General features: G+C 33.1%; 1 protein-coding gene across 2 annotated transcripts in view; it reads left to right on the top strand.

Annotated features, from left to right (window-relative positions):
- Positions 1 to 18452, top strand: part of Tn (thin) — a 101152-nt gene that overhangs the window by 60341 nt on the left and 22359 nt on the right. The gene's annotated exons all lie outside the window — the stretch shown is intronic.

Genomic DNA, 18452 nt, shown 5'->3' with positions numbered 1-18452 from the left:
TTATCAACTTTGTTGATTTGAATAAACAACTAATATGTACAAACCTCAGAAACCTTAAAAATATTCGAGCAACAATTAAATATTTCACAAACAAATGATCCCTTATTCTACTGCAAAAAATTACCCCTATCACATGGAATTTAATAAACCAGCTTAATCTGCGGGCATAGCCGCACGACAAACATTTGCTCTTCAAATACGAGCAAAGGTCTTTATAAATTATGTATACGTTAATAATTTCCCAGTCATTCTGTCACAGAGTGCTGTTTCAATTGCTAATGATACTCCCGGATTAATACCGGTTAAACCTCTGCAGAAGCTTGGAACAGACAAAGGCGATGTATAAGATGGAAACGTATTTATGAGTATAGCCGTAAGGGCGTTTGCTAATCTCTTTTTAGAAGGTGGAAATTCGTATGCGTTTGAGAGTGTTTGTTTTATAGGATTGTAATTTTCAAAATTCTCATCATGATCATGCTTATTTTTTTTTTGTTTGGGGTCGGTGCAGCATGTTTTCTTCTTTCATACTCTTCTGTCTGCTAGCATCTCATGAGTAACATTCTTTCTATGGCGATTAATTTTATGTAAGCCTTAAATGAAGAAACAGTTTGATTAAAAGTCTCAGAGCTTATCCCCAATATATCTAAAATCTTTTAATAATTGTTATCTGAATAAAAGTACCACATTTCATAGATATTTACAGCATGCCTTAAACAGAAATATATTTGATCAAATTACTAACGAGCCAACGTCTAAATCCTTCTAATCAGAATGTAAATATTAAGGGCTTATTACACTTTGCTAAATTTAGTAGCCTAATTAGGATTCAGAAAAAGAACGAAATTAGAAGCTTCTAATCACACTGTTCTAAATATAGTTACTAAATCAGTTGCCTGCTGAAACGCAACAAAGGCGGACGTTTATAAATAAAATGGCTCCAGTGCTGTCCAAAAATCAAAAAATTGGCCTCGCCGTGGCTGTGGCCGTTGGGTCCATCAAAATAAAGGAAAAGAAAAGAAAGACGTGGGTCAAGGAATATTTATTACTGCGGGACAAGTTATCAAACATGAATATAATGAGTGTTTTAGAACCGGCAGACTTCAGAAATTATCTTCGAATGGATTCAAGATCGTTCGATATTTTACTAAGTCTTGTGACACCATATATACAAAAACAAAATACTTTTTTAAGAGACAGTGTTAGCGCAAAACAAAGACTGGTAGTAACATTACGATTTCTTGCAACAGGAATTCATACCAAGATTTGAAATACAGTTCTCTAATATCTCAATCCTTGCTGTCAATAATTATCCCTGAAACCTGTTCGGCTATTTATACATGTTTGGAACATTATATAAAGGTAAGTAAATAAAAGTACATATTTTTTGTTATAAAAGGTGTTTTTAATATGCACAATTTTTTTACATATTTTTTTTGTTCTTTTTACCAAAAATTAAAAAGTCTTTCATTGTGGCCCCATTGCCTTCAGTCAGCATAGATCCATCATTTGTCTCCTCCAATGTATTTAAATGTGGTGGAGGAGATGGGATGTGGAGTTGTACAGATGGTAAAGGGTCTGAGGGATGTGGGATCTGAATTGTATATTCCTCCACAGTATGAGAAGATTGTATTTGTTGCTGAGGTGGTAAGCAATGAAGAGAATTTGAAGATTGGCTGTGGTTCTCTGGTGATTGTGAAAGGTGAGAGGACTGTATTTGTTGCTGAAGTAGTAAGTTATGACGAGAATTTGAAGGTTGGTAGTGGTGTTGTGTGGGTGGTGGTAAAGAATGCAAGGACTGTATTTTTTGTTGAGGTGGTAAGTTACAAAGGGGAGAATTAGCCGATTGGGTGCAGTACTGTGTAAATGGTGATGGATACGGGGACTGGTATGGTGATGATGTTCTAATAGGACGATGAAATTCACTCTGGGAAGACGATGATCGTGAAGGTGTGAACCATGGGTATGAAGCCTTAGATTGACAGTTATTTGTAGTTAAACCTACAAATGATTCTTCAGACAACTTGTCTAAAGTAGCATAAAATATCACATCTGATATTAATTTGCGGGCTATAATATGTTGTTGTTGATTCAAGTCTCTCAGTTGCATTCCAATCGATCTTCCAAGGATTTCCCAGTCTTCTTCCTTCATGTTCATTAATCCCGAAGCTTTTCAAGAAGGTCCTGCTGCTGTTTTAAAGGAGCTTCTTTTTTTTCTTAAACATATTTTGATTGGAAGTACTATTTATAGAATTTGTCATCTCAGTATCTTCTGTGCATGAATCTGTGTATGCATCCTGAAAACAAATAAATAATATAATTATTTTTCAGTTGCCGCAAACAGAATCAGAATGGATACAAGTAGCAGCTGACTTCGAAGATAAATGGAATTTCAATCACTGTATTGGAGCTTGCGATGGTAAACATATTGGCATCGAAAAACCGCCCGGAAGTGGTTCTCTATTTTACAACTATAAAGGCTTTTTCAGTGTCATATTATTTGCTGTTGTCAATGCGAATTATGAATTCATGTACGTCCAAACTGGTACCAATGGCTCCGTTAATGATGCAGCCGTATTTGAATCTACAAAGTTCCATCAAAAACTAGTTAATGGTTGTTTGAATTTGCCACCATCTTCTCCACTACCAGGCACAGAAACACACGCTCCATATGTTCTAATTGGGGATAGTGCTTTTTCCATTAACAGACATTTCATGAAACCATATCCGTTTAAGGGTATTAGCCATGAAAGAAGAATATTCAACTATCGCTTAAGTAGAGCCCGTAGAGTGGTGGAGAATGCCTTCGGCATATTGGCTTCGCGTTTTAGAGTACTACGGAGAACCCTCAGTATAGATCTCTCCAACGTAGATGCCGTGGTAATGGCATGTTGTGCTTTACACAATTATTTGAGTAAACGGGAGCCAGGTTATATAACCAGAAAATGGATAGATCATGAAAATACTTCACTAGGCTCAATACATCAAGGGAATGGCGGAAACATACTGATGGATTGACTTCGTTAAAGAACACAAGTAAAAGCCAGCGTAATGAAGAAGGAAACCAAGTTCGAAACACATTCATGAATTATTTCAACTCGGTTGGGAGAGTTGCGTTTCAAGATAAAATGATTAATGCTGTACCTACTGTTTAATAAATAATTAAAATATATGTACCTCGTCTTCTATTGTGTCCCTGATTGAACGGCATGATTCTGTGGTACTTTCCAGAAAACTGAAGCTGTCATAATACCATATCGTTGGTACATATACATCTTCACTCCCTGCACCAGTGTGTTTTGACGCTTTGACCTTTAAAATAAGTTTAATACAAATATGGTAGTGTATTATGTAGGTCCTATTATACCCTTTTCTCCTATTTTCTTTGAAATCTATATATGTATATAAAAGAAAGTCGTGTTAGTTACACCACTTATAACTCAAGAATGGCTGAACCGATTTAGCTGAAAATTGGCAGGGATGTAGTTTAGAGCCAGGAAAAGGATATAGGATAGAGTTTTTATTACAAAAAAATAAAATAAAAATACAATTTATTCCGGACATACAGCGCCATCTATTGTTCAAAATAAAAATCTGCCGGATGCCACTATTCCACGCGAACGAAGTCGCGGGCAAAAGCTAGTAATATATAAAAGCAACGATAAAACTTACCTTCTTTAATTCTTTAAGGTAATTTGTTTTTAAATTATCTATTTTCTTCTTTAACGTTTTTATTGTGGCATTCTTATCAACATTTTTGTAAATGCTGAGAAGCACTTCGAAGCCTTCACATCGAATACTTTTATTCATATAATTTTTATCATTTTTATTCCATAAATATGGCATGTCCTTATAAAGATCGATTATATGACCTAAAACGTCTTTTTCTTTCGTCGCCATTCTCAATTTTTCAAATAAAAAACGGCATGCGACATATTGACACATCCACTCGCCGAAAGAGCTGCACACCGACTAAATCGACTAAATGCGATCACACTTTCCTAAATTCGACTCTAATTAGATTTCTAAATAATTTAGTGAGTCAGTAGCCGTACTTTTTCCTAAATTTAGAAACCTACCTTCCTGAATGCGATTACATTTGTCTGAATTTAGTGACTAACTCATTTAGACGACTGAATTTAGTCAAGTGTAATAAGCCCTTAATGTGTCTGTGTCTAATTTTAGATTCAAATTGACAGAAATTAGGCCTCAATGATATAATTTTCAGTGAGATTTAGTCTTGATTACGAATTAATGTGCGTTGACATTAATTTCAGACATTATGCCATTAAGCCTACACAAGACAAATAAGGGTTCGTTCACAAGACAAATAGTTTGGCAACTTTTGTATCAATATCTTCGACGAAATTACTTTTGTTAACAAAAACGCTAAAAGACATTTTTTCGGGATCTTCCTTAGGGAACCGTTTCGTACTTGGATTTCTGCTTGCCTATTTGTTCTTAGAATTTGTACCAAGACTAAAAGATTGGACATTTTTGTAATATTCTTGTATATTGTACTTTGTTTCACCGACAATATAAACATAACGAAAACAGTTGTATATTATAAATTAAAATCTCAATTTTGTTTCGGAATTATGTTCCGAAAACATACAGGTTTCATAAAAATGTTAGCTTTGTAATAAAACAAAGTTCTCGCTTAACAGACCGATTACGTAATCGACTGTCGTCAGTCAGTGCGGTTTTGGTTCGATGTTTTATTATTTACTCTTCCACATAATTTTACTTTGTTTCTGGTCCTAAAACGTCCACATTCACATATTTCTTTACAACGTAAATTGTAGTGAAAGAAGTATTTAAATACCTAACAACATTTATTTTTTAAACCGCTAAACTAGCCTAACCAACTCGGTTTCAGCTACCTACAAGTGGCAATGCAATTAATATAAACCTGTTTATATTTAAACGATTCCGGAAAAACCGGAGTAAGTGCAAATTTCCGACAAATTCCCGGTCCCGGTCCCAGTCCGGGATTGAGTTTGTTTCTTATTATGGACAACTGTTTAGTGTCGAGGCAGATGTAGTTGGATTTAGATTTGTTTGTTTGTTAACTTTTCCTGTTTTTTCGTGTGAAATGGGACTTAATTTGCATTGGTTTTTGGTGTTTTGAACTAATTTTAATATGTTGGTAATTTTTGTGTTCTTTTGGTTGTCACCAATCTTTAAATATGTTATAATTATTACATAGGTACTTTTATTCAAATATCTATGACCTCGATTTGTTAATTATTTACTTTTCTATCAAGTTTCAACAAAATAACAGTAACCACATAACTCTTCTGTTTTTTTAGATTTAATGGCTAATGATGATAACTCCTATATTCAAGAGGTGTTCGTAATTTTTATCTTCGACATAAATGGATCCGAGGGAAATAGCTAGTTAAAAAGGTGCATTCATAGAAATTGCTGGCGTTTTTATTTCGTTCCTATTTCATTTCTTCACCTCAGATATTTCTTAAATGCACCGAGTTCGCGTTTTAATGTTTTACTGGATTTTGTATAGCTGGCAGTTGGATCTTTTCATTTCAAAATTTTGTGGAAAAATCTGCTTAAGCTTCTTTAATCTAAGTTTTAAGTCATACTGAGTTATATCTAAGACAGTACTGTGTTACCAATTTCTGCTATTGAAATGTTTATAGGTACTATTGATAAAACTATTCCCTTATACATTAAAAAAGAGAGGAAGACGCTAAAGTACACTTTAAACACGCCTTAATTTTGTGTACTTATTATGTTAGTAGCAAAAGACATAACATTTTCTCAATCTTGTTGCAGTTCAATATTTTCTTATAAGGCGGATCCAGCAAACAGACCTAGTTAAGTTTAATGAAACCCGCACTTGCAGCGAACTCAATGAATATGTAGGAACTAAATAAACAGTGGGACAAAAGAAAAGCTTGCTACCACATAAATGTATACAAATTGCTAAAGATTTACATTTCAGTAAAGTAAGCGTTAGTGCTAACATTTCTTAAGGCTGTTTCATAGAAAATCTTTTGTATGGAATTTTTATTTATTTAATAAAAACTTGTTTTGACCTAGTTATTTTTCTAAGTATACTACATTTTGCTATTCAGATTTGTATGTGAATGGCGGCTGATATTGCCCACAAACTAAGCAAGTTTGAATAGTATTTTCAATACCTTAGATTTCAAATCTTCGGGTTTTACATATAAAACTTCTACATAATGCCTAACTTTTTGAAAATAATGAAATCCTTCAGTAGTCTCATATTATTCAAATTCCAAATTGCTCCTTAATATAACAAACCATTAATACCAATTTGGTTCTTTCCAACATAGCTCATTATCGACATAGCTCCGGCCTTCCACCAGCTTCACATAAGGTCACGACCTCGCAAAACTTCGGACTCTGACTTCGAAGTAACACACAATACTTATTCAACTTCGTTCCCAAGTATATTTGTTTCCGAGTCTGAATTGTAATGAGCCTAGTTGGGACAACTTATAAATATAAAGCTACTGTTATTTACTTTGTGTACATCGATGATTTTATTATTCCGCTCCAGTGCTTGGGTAATTAGATTTCAGGGTATTGTAGGAATGTTGGGATAGACTGAGACGTCATTTTTATAACATAATTAGAAGTTTCTAAGAGATCGCATTGATCAAAATGGTTTTTTCTTGCATATTTCTATACTAATATTATTTTAATTTTTTGTAGGCTCAAATTGAACAAGCTCCAAAAATTATGAATTCCGTGTATTAAATGGTATATTTTATCCGTTCAAGAGTAAAAGTACTGCCTCGATACAAGTGAAACCATGAGTAAACGCCAACTAAAAATTAAAAAATGTACGTTTCGTCTAATCACAGTTATATTATGTACGTCCTCCTATATTTTTTTCTAAACCATTTCATTAACCCCAGTTCAAATAACAACCACCTAGCTTGAAATTAAAATCCAGCCATAGCACAGATAACGGAGCTACGCCCTTAATGCAAAACTGTCCCAGCCGTTGAGAATGCAATTATAGAGAAGTGCTAATAGGATGATAGCTAAGAATTTTCCATTTCTTAAGCTTGGATCTTGATATTACTTTTTTTCTTCAAGTTTGGTAGGAATAGATTTGTTCTTCAAGATCTTTGTAGGAAGTTTTTGCATTCCTTATAAAAAGACTGTCTTGCTTTTTTAACTAACAAAAACAGTCGTTCTGATTAAAAGTGCATGCCTACCGTGAGAGATAAAAATTACTATTGAATAAATACTTCTAATTTCCAGCAATCCTCGTGAATAACCTTGCATTTCTGAAGTTAGTCATTTGTCGAGAAGCCATGTATATTCGAAGAAGCTGACTATTGAATTCTCAATAGTCAAATATAATACATTATCACATCATAAAAAACGCTTCTTTATTATGACGACCAAATATAAACTTCCCTTCACATAAAAGTAAAATTTCGTTAACACGAGTCTAGTAATCACCATACATCGCGACTCCTTTGTGGTTCGAACAAAACTTTTGTGTGAACAGAGAACTTCTCTTTCAGTAACAAGAATGAATATACCACGAAGGAAGGAAAAATATTGGAGATGCCATAAGGAAGGTAGATCACGCGAATTCTTGTAGGTCAAGCAACATACAGTAGACGTGATCAGTTACTAGAACTAACGAGACGTTCGGGTCACTTGTCACATCAAAACAAATCTGTTAAAGATTGGTCTTGATTGATTGGTGCGAGCCTAGCTAGTTAAACGTCCTCGTCCCTCGAACACCCGCGATTTTGGCGCGCTACTTTCTTAGGAGATTTTCCGTTATGGCACCTCCGCTAGTTATTTTATTCTCAATGGAATCCACGTAATGGTTATTATGCATTCATGTATCGTTCGCTGCTGTTTGAATTCTTCTGTTGATTTTGTTCAAGTAACACTAAGTTGGGTTCTTTAATTACTTTTCTGGGTGTACGTAGCATTGGTTTCAGTCTGTTATTAGCTTTGTGTTGATAGACTTTTGTTACTTCTCCCTTTTTGCTATTGTTGACGTGAAGAGTTTGTTCTATGACTTCATTATCATTCGTCAATATGACATCGAGTCTGACTATGATCATGAAACTGGATTTATTTTCAGGTTAAATATTTAAAAAGTACTGATGTTCTGGATGAAATCAATGCATGTAGAATTGAATATGAAACTACCAACTTTAAGAAAGATTCAACTGCAGTAGTAGGGTTCACCCAAAAAATATATTCCTTATAAAAAGGAGAAATGGCTTACTTATTATACGATAGATAAAGTATCTGATCTTGCAAAAAATACTGCTTTATTATTTACGATTGTATTTTCGATCCCATAAGACATTATGCAATCCGGAAAGTGCGTGGATGGAATATGGAATTATTCCGATAAGTGCCTTTGTAAGAACGACGCTCGTAATTTTCTTCCCGATGGTGTAGTAAAGCAAAGAGACAAGGAAAATACATAATAATATAATCCTGGTGCAATAATATACCTGAGAGCTGTACCTGGTTTGCACGCATTACGTCTTTAGCGGGCCTATACTACATGGTTCTCATGGTTTCACTCGCGTCACAATATAAACTACATCACATACTCATAGAAAAAATCTACTATTGCAAAGTTCCCTGTATCTGAATTGGTTATGATTTCTTTAAAGCAATGCGCGTATACTCGTTTCAAAATATTTTTCTGCAAATTATTTGCAGAAACTACAAACAAACAAATACCTTTCTTACATAAATAAACCTACCATAGTTCAGTACAATTTGTCGTTCTTAATTTCAATTGTAAGTTGTAAGTTAAGCTCTAAATTAAATAGGTTTCGTAGTATAATGCTTTTAATGCGCATTGCAACCTTTATTTACTTGGCGATTATAGTGTGTGGCAATAATAAATTCACTACAAAATACTGTGCTCGACTGTAGCTAGTTATTACATTTAATTTGCAGTTTGTTTTGCTTTTGACTGTACAATTCAGTTTTACTAGGATTTTTAAACGAATTGTGACTTTATGCTTCCGTATAGTCATTATGTTTATTGTAGGGTGTTATTTTGGTAGATTTAAACATTATTTGGAAAACAAATATTTTTTGGTGATTCCAGATGCTTTTCTTTTATGGTCTACATTATATATTTTTTTCTTCTTTAGCGTTTCTCAGAATTCTCAACACACAAGCTATTTAAGCCGGTCAAAAAAAAAATTGTCCTGCGAAAAGGGGCTACATTTTTTTAATTTTAAGAAATCTGGACCTAATTATATAAATATGTATCATAACAAATTATATAATACCCCCATTATCATCGTCATCTCAGCCAATTGCCGTCCACTGTTGAACGCAGGACCCCCTCCAACAAACGCCAACCATCCCTCCATATTTATTTTCTATTAAAATATTAAAACAATTAACCCCACAGTGAAACAGGCCATTAAACACCTACCTAATTAACCCCGATAAACACAAATCTTGAATTACTTACGCCACACAGCCCATGGTTCACATTAATCATATCGCCATATCAGACCATAGTTTCCTATAGAAATAATATTTATTTCACAGTTCCTTTCGTTTTATTTATTTTGTTGCGTATTGCTACCATATCGTGTGAAACGCATGAGACTTTCAAGGTGACAATTAGTAGGCTTAATGTAGTGAAAGCAGTGGGCTTTTTGTAGAATTGATAAAAAATATATGGTTTCGGGAAGTTGGCGTTGTTTTCATTTGTAGTAGTCCTTCATATCTTTTTCCTTTTAGATGGATTGGTGGACATTGATCAATTCTTGCAAAATAGTTTCCAAATATAATTTTGATAATCAGTACATCTTTCTGGCAGGTACACATGTAAGAAAATGAGAATAAATTAGACTTGAGATGATTTGGAAATTATTGCAATAGCCATTTTAAGTCCCATACTCCACCAAATATCTGGGCAAAGTGGAGTTTTAGTTTAGTTATTAGTTGTTTAGAAAAAACAACTAATAGTATTTTGTAGACGAAGAAATTCTGAACTGATTGAAACTCATAAGTAGCTCTACTAAAATATGTAGTTAAGTACGTCATAATAAACCTAAAAGATAGTATGCAGTAGGTTTTCTGATTTAACTTTATCTTGAATCATGGGTTCCAATTTTTCCTCGGAAAAGGTGTTTATTATTTATTTTGGGCCTTGTTTATTTTTTATAAGCTAGTTATTTACCTTGCGCTGTTTGTGTTTTTATATTAAGGTAGCTTATTTTATTGGTGACGGATCTTGTATATTTATAGGGACAATGTTTATGATATTCATAAAAAGGCTACAGATGTGGGTGAGAGAAATATTCATCATGTAGGGTATATGAAATTCTAAGATTCATTTATTTGTTAAGGGATGTCTAAAACACATAGATAAAGATAAAATAAATAAAGATTAAAGTTTTTTAAGCAAATAATTTAATCGTTTCATGAAACCAAAACAGATGTGAAAAAAAGATCCGTAGACCTCATTCGGTTGTTGCATAAGAGATACCTATACCATATCAGCCTTCCTCACAAATCAACAAGTATTACAAAAGCAGCAACCGCCCACAAAAACAGCCCACTTTACATCAAAAAACGAAATAAATCCTCCTTACTTTAATCCCCTAAATTCCATTTCTCCCGAATCACAACTTATGGAATAACAAGTAGCACATCCCTATTCCGTAAAAATAACCTGTTCCGAAAATATAGCCAGTTCCGAAAAAAGAACCTGATACAGCTGAACTTGGTACATAAAAAACCCCGAATTACTTACGGTGACAATATCGCAATGAACTTTAGCATTCCGAAATACCAGTTTCACCCCTTTTTTATGCCCACAGTGATAGATGGCGAAGCTTCGGCTCCAAAAGCATTTCATACTCGTCCCCGATTTTATTCGGGATTCGGGATTTGTTTCATCGTTGTGTTTTTCATGGTTATACCGAAATAAAGAACGGGTTTTTTGGTATTTTATGGTAGTTCCGTGAAAATATTTGCGTGATGGAAATAACTGTTATTTTATTATCATTTGCTTGTGTGCGGTGTGGAGTGATCCTGTCTGTGGTTTACGTATAAATATTTATTGGCTGACCTTGCTTTTGAGTTTATTGAAATTCGGACTATATTCCTCGTGCAGCAGAGTTGATAAATGTATATATTTTTTCTTGTTGTAGAAGGAGAAAATGACGGTCTATGTATATCTGATTTCTAATTGAATTTTCAGTGTGACACTGCTTCTGTTTTTATTGTCCTGGTAACTAAACGTAAATTACCATATAAAATTACAGCTAAAAAAAAATGCTTATCGCACAAAATCAGTTCAAATACGAGCACCTATATATTTCATAGCCACCTTGCAAAATCTCTAAACGAAGTACTGTAACATCAAGTACTTTGAAGTCTAAAAAAGCGTCTACTCTCATCTACGAAATGCAAACAACGCCGTTGCCTCATTTACAAACCTTAGCGGCAATTCCATTTTCTCACAAGAATTGAACAAAGACCTTCTCGGGTCTGTTTCCAATTCGCAATTTACCATTTACCACGTTTTTTTTCTAATAAAGAAAAATCTGAAACGCTTCTCTTTAAATTGAAAGATGTCAATGCATAAGAATGGAGGGTTTTCTCTTGTTTTTATTTTCTATTTTGCTGCTGGTAAACGTTTGAGCTGTAAAACGGAGATCTTGTACAATGTCGCTGTACTTGATGTCATAAATTCGGTTTGTGAAAAAGTTTTATGACGTATTTTTCAGATTTGTTTTGAGTTTGTAATTTGTATTGTTTGAAAATATTAAAGTGGTAATATATATAAAAGTGTGATTTATCGAATTAAATATATATTTTCTTTCAGAAATTTTAAAATTCGTGTACACTATGTACTTTTTTATAATTTGATTCATGTTTCACAGCTGCCTCGCTTGGATTTACATTAAAATTGCAATGACATTATTTCAATAAAAGAAAATATCATTATTTAGACTTACTGCGACAATCATACTCTTTATCTAGCAAAAGTGTTATAAATATAATTTAAATTTTAAAGTTCAAATGAAATATGGTTTGTCAGGAACATACTTCTCACCTTAATGTCAGGGGTGGGAAGTCCGCGGAGGGTGAGAAAGAAAAATTAATTTCTTCAACTGCTCCCTATCCAGCCATTGTTTATAAAAACCGGCCAAGTGCGAGTCGGACTCGCGCGCAAAGGGTTCCGTACCATTATTTATAAAACGGACAAAAAAATCAAGTTTGTTGTATGGGAGGCCCCCAAAATATTTATTGTATTCTATTTTTCAGTATTTGTTATTACAAGTACCGGTAACAGAAATATGTACATCATCTGTAAAAATTTCAACTGTCTAACTATCACAGTTCATGAGATACAGCCTGGTGACAGACGGACGGACGGACGGACAGAGGAGCGAAAACAATAGGGTTTCGTTTTACCTTTTGGGTACGGAACCCTAAAAATCACCGCGTCCGTTCCCTTAATTCTGTATGTTTGTCTATAACTCAAAAACTCTCCTTATAGCCCTTATAATGTTTTTTTGTAGCTAATTAACATAATTTGTGGTCGTTAGAAGAAATTGTTTGGAGTGCTCCTTTTATGGCTTTCTTAAGAAGACCTCTGTGGGTCTTTCGAATAAATTAGGTTTTGATTGTTACTATAAATATGATTTCTTTGCGGAATTGTGTAGGTTTTGGTATTTTTGTAATTGTTAACCTTTGTAGTTTATTTATATCTGAGGGAGTTGTCGAACCTTTTTACTAATATTATAATGCTGCTATTGTTTGGTTAAACGCGCTAATCTCAAGAGCCACTGAGCTAATTTGAAAATTCCTTCACTGCAAGATAGCTTATTTATCGATAAAGGATATTTTTGATCCGGGTGCGCGATTAAAATAATATTAAATTTATGCAGTGCAATCTACCACAAAAAATGCCGTATAGGCATTGTTAACGCTTGCATCTATACTAATATTATAAAGAGGAAAACTTTGTTTGTTTGTTTGGTGAATGAATAGGCTCAAAAACTACTGTACCGTTTTTTTAAATCCTGTCACTTTTTGAAAGCTACATTATCCACGAATAACATAGGCTATATTTTATCCCGGTACGGGCAGTAGTTACCACGGGACGCGGGTAAAACCGCGGGCAAACGGGTAGTAATGAATATAACAAAGCTTCACATGCAACTGTTGATGAAACCCAGTACTAGATTCCAGATTGCACTTACCTCTGTATGATAGTAAACGGTGTTACTAATCAATGATATGATATATACCAGATGCCTTCAGCTTGAAGTCTTCAGTTGATAGCGTAAACAGAACAAGTTAATGTATTTTGAACTTTAATTATACGAAATAAGGCTGAAATTGGTATGATGAAGAAAAAAGGACAGCAATGGGTGGGTATGTTGATAATAATGGGTATTATGAGTTAGTAATAGTAAGATTTAAGTTAACCCTTCGGACACAGGCGTCTCTCGCCATGGCTACTGCGTCAATGGAATAGGAATGTATGGCTCCGATTAGTAGTGTGACAGACACGAGCCACCGATGGTGTACCTCGCAAGGGTACATTTACAGTACTGATACTGAATTTTACTACCTAACTATAAAAGTGTCTACAAGACATGCAATCGATGGATGATTTCAAATCAACCATAGAAACATCAATCTTTATTAAAATTCTACACGTACCAAAATGTCTGCTTATAGCTGCCAAAACTCCCATAGCGATATATAATTTATTTGCTAATAAATCTCACTTACAGACTGTTTTAATAATAGATTGTCAAATGTCATCTATGAAATTGAAATGAAAAACAGCACCTACCCTCGGTAAAAAAGTAACTTGCTTGTTATTCTGATGATTAAGTTGAGTCACATCATCATCAGAAGTTTAGCTTTAGATTAAATATAACTTCTTTAATTTACATTTACTAATTACGTGGATAATTTGTGGTACGGCACTACGGTATAGAATAAAATTAAGTCCGATAAAAATGCCACAAAAATACCCCATACAATATGCAAACTGTATCACACTCTAGTATCAAAATAACTCACACAGACACACATTACCTTCGCATTGTCACCTAAATCTGTATTCAGAATTTACAATTCAACGTTTCGATGTTTTCAGTGACTTTGCGAAATGCGCAACATTTGTCTTCAGCTATTCGTGAATTTTCAGGTGCCTCTGAATTCGGAATAAATATTTTTTCGGCAACTCTCCGAAGCTTTGTTTTATAGTCAACTGAAATCACTTTACACTTATATATTATAAAGGTGAATGTTCGTGTGTGATAGGATGTGTTAATATTTGTAACTTTTCTACTCAAAAACTATTGGGAACAGTTATTACACTTGGCATAACGTAACAACTTTATACAGCCAAATCTTAGGCTACTTTTTATCTGGATGCGTTTAGTAGTTCCCTCGAGACGCGAACAAAGCCGTGGACATAAGCAAGAATTAAACTAGCTTCTAGGTTTTGGCTTTACAACAACCTTTACTAGGAAGATCCAAACAGTTCCTCCGATTACTCACGGGGTAAGAATGACCCCGCAATTACTTCACACAATTCCTACCCGACTTCAAAGAGTGGAATACCATTGCATTGTAATTTTGGCACAACCGGCCTCTATTTATATATCGTAATGAAGTCATTGGCATTTGTAGCGTACAAGACAGACAGCCGATCGGTTTATATTTAGATCTGAAAGTTATTTGCTCGAGATTGCACACCTCGGTAGAAATTTGATGTGTTTGTAGCTTGGTAGGTGTGTGAAAAGCTTTCCTATGATAAATTATTTAATTTAATGAAATCTTAAAGTATGTAGAGCCTTTCAATGTAAACTCAAATCCTGATGGAATTTTACGTTATATTCACATCTCTTCTTACAATTTTATAAATGTGAAAGCAACTTACTGTCTCTCTATCGCAACGGATGAACACACAGGTAACACAGATAGTTTAGTTAGATAGCCAGACGAAGGACATATTTACTTTTTAGCTGGTGTGGATAGTGCTTTTCCTGAGAAAAACTGTGAGGAATATTGTTATTTCTATTCAAGTCCTTTATTAAGAAAACCAACTGCTTAATGTCCCATCAAGCCATTAAATAGGTACAAAAAAACGTGAAAAAACACAGTTTTCACAATATTTCTGTTACCCAACATAAGTTTATGGCCTCTTAATTAGCTTTATGGTGTGGTTTTCTTTTATTGTTTACATAACATTTCCTGCCCATAATGGTTTACAACGATCGTAAAGTTTAGGACCTCTTAAAATATAAAAGTCTTTGATTTAACATAAAATGAAAGAATCAGATTAACTTACGATGTAAAAAAAATGCAATTAAAACTTTTTTTTTTTATTAATAAGTATAAAGACTGAAATATTTTGGGTTAATACATATGTACATTAATATATGTGTTTGATTTTTGAAAGAATGATGAATATCCAATTTATAGTATATTAGTTTTAAAAATTGCATTTTAGATTAACAGATTTTAGATACAGATGTTTTTTATTAAATAAAAAAACTTAATTTATATAAACAAACACACAAAGACTTGATACACAAAAACAAATACAATGAAGTCTCAAATAATATAACCTCGTTAATACGACTTTAATCATTATTAAACCTTCACTAAGACTGCAATGAAATCGAATATTTTACACTGAAACAAACATGTAAAGCTATTTAATTAAACGCAAACACAGAATATATCTATTAACTAACACTTAGCTCACGACTTCGTCTAACATTTTTATTTAATTTACTCAACCGGTATAATATAATTTCAGTTCATTTTCAATTCTTTGACTTTCGTAATAAACATTATTTCAAAATTCGTAGCAACTTATCTCCGATTTGCACAAACATCATCTGCCTAGCATTTTTCCAATTTTGCCCAAGACCGACTTTTGCTCACGTTACTTGATTTGCACGAGCATAAATTGTAAAAATTACTTTAATCTCATTCATAATTTTTTTTTTACAATTTAAGCTAGTAAAAACTGCATATTTTTGTGTTCATCACCAACAAACAAACACTAGAACTCTATTTTGTATGTATATAGTAATTTCATGTATAGAATACAGAATAGATGAGAACTCCCATTCACTCTTAAAGACGCACACGAAAGATAGACAGGCGCAATCAATCTAAGGGTCACTGACCTAATGTATTCGGTCATTCAGGTTATAACCAAAGTGATTAATAATAGGCAAGCTCATCATTATTTGATTGCTTCTAGTGAGAAATTGTTATAATCCTCACTAATATTAAATGATGATAGGTATCTATATTTCTGTATTTCAGAATATATAGTTTTTAGTCAGTTATTGAAAGGTCATCAATTTTCATTCGTGATCTTGAAATATTTTCTTTTGTTTTAATTTTTATTAAAGATTGAAGATTATACATATTAATTTTAGGTGGTCTACGGCCAAAAGTATTTTATTTAAATAAATTATACAGAAGTAGGAATTGTGAGTTTGTGACATTTTAGATATCCCTGGATCTACTGAATCAATTTTGAAAGTTCTTATAGCAATATCGAGCTACTTTATTATAAAATAAAATAAGTTATGAGATACAGTAAAACTCCATTCAATTAACTCAATTTGGATGACATAGAAAAAAGAATACACAACAGAGTATATAAAACTTTTTGTGGTCCTAGTAATATGCTAACCTAACCTAACTGAGTAAAAGAAATAGTGTGAACAGACTAATATATCTCTTGCTTCTAATAGTCGTAATTTAATAAATTTTGATGATGATAGATACGTTTAATATAAATTGAATTAATCTATCAATCAAATTGGTGTATCTCAGTCTTAGAACAATTACTATTTAATCTGTCTTTATCTGCCAAAGAATAATTGCCAATTGGTTACTCAGTACCTAGGTAAATCTTAGTTCTAAGCATTAAAAGACAATGTACTGCATTGTTAATATTGTTACCTGTACTTATTACCTTAAAAATATAGTGGAAGTAAAAGTAACATTAGGTAAAGGTCTCTTTAAAAGAAATTAACATCGTACTCAAATTAGATAATAAGGATAAAAACTGTGAGATTTCTTCCGTGGGAATTTCGAAATAAAAATCAGTCTACAATATTCCTGAAAAATGGGCTACACTTAAAAAATACATGCAGGAATTTAATTAATCTATAGTACCTAGGTAAACCAAGTTAAAATAAAAAGCTGTAAAAATCTATTTGATACATTTTAACCCATCTACGATTTACCTTACAATAAATATGGAGCATTCTAAACCAAATAATATCATACAATTCTATAGACGAAATACATCCTATCTTATCCAGGTCAGGTAAGTAGAAGAGTAACACATGGTACATTTCAAAATTAGCCAAGCAAAATACACCTAGATTTCAGAACGTGCTCTCATTGAAACCAGCGAAAATTTGCGACGAAGAAATTCGTCGGGTTTTATCGAAAAATGTATGGAAGTCTCTATTTGTTATTCGGAGTTAATATGAACGATAATTCTAAAACATCTTAGAATGGGTTAGACAAAAAATAGTAGGCAAAATATTGTATAATATTTAATTGGTTTAATGGGGAGGATTAAAAAAAGAAGCAGGCTTTCTTTACATAATAGTACATTGAAATATTTCTTAAATAATTTTTAATTTCATCTTGTACATGATCCATGTATCAAAATACTAGTGTTCGTGTGTCCTTACCATCTCTTTTGGTGCCATTAATAGTCATTATACAGACGTAAAATCCAACCTAAAAACAGAAAGATTTGTGACAATAAACTTATTAAACACTTTTGTCAACATCTATTAATTCCAGCTTCAAAACACCAAAAAGTAAAAAATCACAACATTTGTCCACGTCAAAAAATCTACAACATATTTTTTCTCACACGGGTCAAAGAAAGTATTTCTACACTCTATTGCCAAAATTCTCTCAAAGGTCGCAAAACCAGCTAATCTTATTAGCGGTCAAACAATAAACAAGAAAGGCCAAAACCGCTTTGTTTACTGAAATAAATCGCTTGCATCTGAAAATAACTTGTTGCGTGTAAACAAGGAAAGGACGAATTGAATCAAAGCATGATGTTGCTTTGTGTACGGACGATGAAATGTGAAGGTATTTTGATAGTTGCAATTTGTGCTGTGATTATTATTTTTGTGGTTGTGTATAGAAAGACTTCAGCTAGTAATAGAAGTACATAGTTACCTAGTTATTCTCAAATTCGAAACTTTGAAGTTCCTACTAAAGTAGTAACTCGTGCACGTGACTGCGCAAGTTTCTATCTTCGTATCAGCATAGTTATTTTGATGAATTAAACAAAACAGCAACAACTCAAAAGTAACGCTTTTACATAGTCATAGCAATTCATATGACATCTAGTACGAAGTACAAATAATAAGTGAGATGACTTAATCTGTTACTTCTAA

The sequence above is a fragment of the Helicoverpa armigera genome, chromosome 8 (assembly GCF_030705265.1).
Source record: "Helicoverpa armigera isolate CAAS_96S chromosome 8, ASM3070526v1, whole genome shotgun sequence".
NCBI lineage: Eukaryota > Metazoa > Arthropoda > Insecta > Lepidoptera > Noctuidae > Helicoverpa > Helicoverpa armigera.
Note: the sequence above shows the minus strand (reverse complement) of the source record. Positions and strands in the feature narration are given on the sequence as shown.